The following is a 4,851-nucleotide window of genomic DNA, read 5'->3' as shown; positions in this document are numbered from 1 at the left end:
CCGACTTTCCATTCGTTTTAAGCCCTTAAGATATGAACGAAAAAACATCATCGCTTCAGTCATTTATGTGTTTTTACTTATTGTTTTGCTTTTGTACATTTGATATGACTTAAAAACATGTGAAATGTTTAATTGAATTGTGCACGCAGTTGATTTTTATTTTTCCAGCTCTGCAATTTAAAACTTTTATGCGTATAAATTCATTTTTGGGAAACATTTCTGAAATGCATCCTCTTCAAAATTGTACATTTATTCTCCCCAATTCGTAGCAAAAAGTGAGGTAAGTAGCTGGCATAAGCTTCTTTTGCGATTGTTGCAGCAGAAACTTATTTAAATGCAAAACACCGAGAAACAGTGCACAGCCATCGAGACACTTTTTCATATCCTTTCTTTTGCAAGTAAATCTCACAATTTTTGCATTACATTTGCCTGTACTCAATTTGAATGTCAAAGCGAGTGCTCAGACAGATTTTACCCAGGAATTTTTCTTTAAGTCCAGGTTTGTAATGTGTCTGTACCATAAAGTTTTAAACTAAATAAACCAAGTAAAGTTTAATGATTGGTTATTGTTATTTCAAGTAATAGGAGTTAGGGTTTTAATGTAAAATAAAATACATTTTGTGTGAATTTTTTCTTGAATATGGATTGACGTTTTTTATTCGTACCTTTTTTACATTATTGTGCATACATTTGACAATAATTTCTTTTTTCATTAAAGATTTTTGGCTAAACTGTTATTATCCACAAAAAATTCCGCTATTTTGGGGGTGGAAAACACCCTTAACGTAAAAAAAATGGTTACAAAACGTTGAGGGGCGGTATTTTATATCTCAAAAATGTGTATAATTTAAAATTAATCGGTCAAGTAGTTTTGAAATGACAGTGAACGCGGACTTTGAAAAAGGAGTTTTGAGAAAACGCGTCTAAAATTTATCTGTAAGAGTTGGAGCATAAAAGACCAGGAGATTAAAAAGATAATAACTTCAAAAATATTGCTTAAATAGAAATAAAATTTTCAGGGCATGTTCTTGAAATGTTAAACAATAAGAGAAAAAAAAATCGATTTTTAGAAAGTAAAAACCCAAACATGTGTCAATCGGCTCCACAGCTTTTTGCATGTTCTTTCTAACTTAATAAGCTTTCAAGATATGTTTATTTTTTTAAGACAGCGTTATTCTAAGTAAATAAGTTGTTAAAATATTAAAATCTATAAAAATTGTGTTGAAGAATACAGCCAATTTAGTTCTGTAATATGAATACGGCGGCTTATCATAAGTAGATTACTTTTAGCATATTTCTTGATAATCCGTCTTGGCCATTTCTGCATCAGTAAAGGCTTATTTATTTACTCGACCTGACATTTTCTATGCGACAACTCGCCGCGGTGTGTTCTTCGGAGCTGATGTAACTCCGTTTTTCCTGTGGTCCTGCCATTCGGCCTTGGATGACGTGGAGTGGGCAGTTCAAGTAAAGACGAAGTGCTCACCGAGTTCATAAAATATTCAGCTGCACTTTAGCCAACAAACTGCCGCTAAGAAGTTGCCTGCAATAATGTTATTTTCCCGGCCGGAGTCTGTCGTCCGTAGTCCGTAGTCCGGAGTTCCGAGTACGGGGTCCGTGGTCCATGCTCCGGGCGGAAGTAGCAGTGGGTGGTTCACGGAAGTGGTGCCAAATGGCAGATTAAAACGGTGTTAAGTTGCGGCTGACGGAGATTTCACTTGCGGCAGTCAGGTGCTTAAGATTACGCAAAGCGAATAAATAAGCGCAGCCCGCAAGGGATAAACGGATGTCTACCGCTCGGTCCTTATCCTTCTCCCGCAGGACACGGTACGTATTCCTACTCCTTTCGGTCGAGTTGAGTTATGTGTCCTTGTGCAATGAGGTAAATGCCTGGCAAGGTCCCCGGCACTTGACCCTCACCACTTGGCACTAATTGCGCTGAAAATGCGATGCGATTCCAGGCGCCTCTGCTGTTGCGCCTTTGTTTAGGCTTTTAAATGAAAACTCCAAACACGTGACACCCCATTCATGTATGCAGCCCCGAACGCCAGATGCCCAGGGAACATCGGATGCTGAATGGGCCCATATATGTTGCCTTCACACTGAGAAAATTAGATATATCCGCCTTAAGATAACGTTTTATTTCATTGCGCCAGATCTTGGACTTAAAATTTGAATGTGTTAACTTATTTTTGTCTCATATAAATCATGTTGTTATTATTTTTTGTATTTCATAAAAAATGTTTCAAAATAAAATAGGAAACTTAAACGTAAAAAAGGAAACGCAGTAATCGAATTATTTATTATTGTTTTTTTGAGGTTTGCTAGAACTTTAGTTCCTACAAAATGATTTGCACATATATTCTGATGTAAACTCATTACAGCATCTTTAAAATTTAAAAAATGATTAAGTTATCAAAATATGTTGTTAATTTCTTGCATGATTTTTGTTACGTGAATTAAAATTCTAATTTGTTGTCTTTCTACTTGATGGTTCTCTTGTTGTGATAATGTTGTGTACTTACCACGTACCTATTTTTAGTTTAAACATTGACATTTATATTTCTGTGTAGGAAAAACAAGGGCGAAGGTGTCGCCTTAGCCACGTCACTGCCAGGATAATGTTTGATGCTGAAGGACTCAAGTGAGTGAATGCTAAAACGTCGTTGGCATTCGGTTGTGTAAACATTTTAATTTCTGCTGCTGCTGACAAATGTGCAGCTCAGTTCAGAGAAATAAGACCAAAGAACCGCATGACCAAAGGCAAAACAGCAGTAGCAGCAACGTCACCTTGCATTCCCTTCTCCATATCCGCTCCGCTCTCCATATTCCGTATCCGCCATGTGGACCATGGTCGACCGAAATGCCTTAGTCCCACCTCGTCCCAATTTGCGGGACATGGCCAAGACAAGTGCTGATGCTGATGTTGGCCCCACAAAGCTGTGAATGTGCAGCTTCAATTTCAGTGGTAAAATGGTTGTCAGGGATGTGATAAATTACGGGACTGGATGGCAACCAAAAACCAAAACTCACTGGGGAATAATCAGGTGCGATCTGATTTGATTTGGTGATTTCGGTTTCGGCCCCATGCTCACGACTCACGCGGCCATCGCCAGGATTGGACTGCGGGGGTCCTTGGGCAGTGTATGAAATCTGAGCCTTTTGTACATTTTACTGCAGTCTCAAAATGCCGTTTATGCTGCATGCCTGGACCCACTCACTCACACTCGCTTGCAAGCGGAAAAATATGTTTTTGTTCATTTTATGGCCTTTTCTGCTGCCATAAACACCAACACCTACCCGCCCACCATTTCGTGCATGGCTAAAGTGCAAAAAGAAAGAGAAGACATCTGAAAACCGCATTTGGTTTCAACAAACGCACATACACAGCCAGGGAATCTAATGTTTAGATGTGTTTGCATATAATATTTATAAAATAGAGGAGGGGAGATGGCTCTAAGCTCTTTGCAAAAATATCAGATATGCATTTCAAGGATACAATTACAAAAGCGTGCCCCACAAAGCCCCACAGCAACCAGAACCAAAAACAGAAGCTGAAACTGAAGCATAACCAGAACCAGAAAACTTTTGCAGTTCCTCATCCTCATTGTACAATTAATGTTGAAATTTGAAATTTACCAACAGAAGGAGAAACACGAGAGGTGCCAGTATCTGGCGTTCGCCTTCATTTCGCTGACAGTTTATTATTTTTAATGAGGCATATTATAATCAAAATGCCGCAGCCGCATATATATATTTGAAAACTGCAAGAGAAAGAGAAACCGTTTGTTAGTTGTCGCTGATTTTGACAGCCAAATTAAATGCAATGACAACAGCCATTAAAATGTTTATGTTAAACTGAAACGAAATTGCGCGAAACAGAAAGACTGAAGGTCGCTGCAATGCAAATTGCATGATCTTTAACAAAAGGTAGAAAAATGTTCTAGTTAGGCAAAGGCTGTAAATTATATGAGGAAAGTACCTTGCCCCACCTTCACAGAGGGCAGAACAATAATATTCAACCGGGAAAGTTTCGCACCATAAATTAAATCTCAATGTGGCGGTAGCTAAGTGAAAGGACATTTATTATAATTTAGGAGAAAACAATGAAAAAACAAAATAGAGAAAAACCTACAAAGACTAATCGAAGTTGGTATACTCTTACAACATTTTCATGCATTTTTTGCACATGTCTTGAACAAGTAAGAAGGCGACTTACAAAGGAAAGTTAGTAAAACATATCCTGTGTAATCTTTTTTTTTTGTATCACATTTTTTGTGCGAATAAAGCATATCCAATTAACATTTAAAACATACTTGTAAAAAATACATTAAAATATTGCAGAGACTTACACATTTATTAAACATTTCACAAATTTAAGATTTTTAAAGAAACTGTAGTTGTTTAACATATAATTTCCTCCTCTTTTCCAGCCCCTTGAAAAGTGTTTCCATAACTCCCCATGCTTGCAGAGATCTCTAGAAAAAACACTGGCAAATATATTTATGAATTATGATAAACTTGAATATTCTTTGTAAGAAACCTTGAACTTTTTTCCTCCTCATTCTGAGCATAGACCACTTCTTGTTGGGAAACTGGAGACGCCTGTAAACATGGACCCGCATACAGGCCATTTGATCTTGAGCAAACAATTGGAGCGGGTCTACACGAAGAACACGACGATTTCAGTTGACCTGCGACCCCAAGGCAATCCAGCCGAGAACAGTGTGCGACTATTATCCTTTGACCAGTGGCCCCAACCATAAATTGGCCACATACCCAAGTCCTGGCCAAGGGTTGACAGCGGGTTTACTACGCCTGACCGCCGATATGAATGTTGGCCAGAAGGAC

This window comes from Drosophila elegans, unplaced genomic scaffold (genome assembly GCF_018152505.1).
Source record: "Drosophila elegans isolate 14027-0461.03 unplaced genomic scaffold, ASM1815250v1 contig_476, whole genome shotgun sequence".
Taxonomy (NCBI): Eukaryota; Metazoa; Arthropoda; class Insecta; order Diptera; family Drosophilidae; genus Drosophila; species Drosophila elegans.
The sequence above is the reverse complement of the archived record's forward strand: the minus strand, read 5'-3'. Positions refer to the sequence as shown.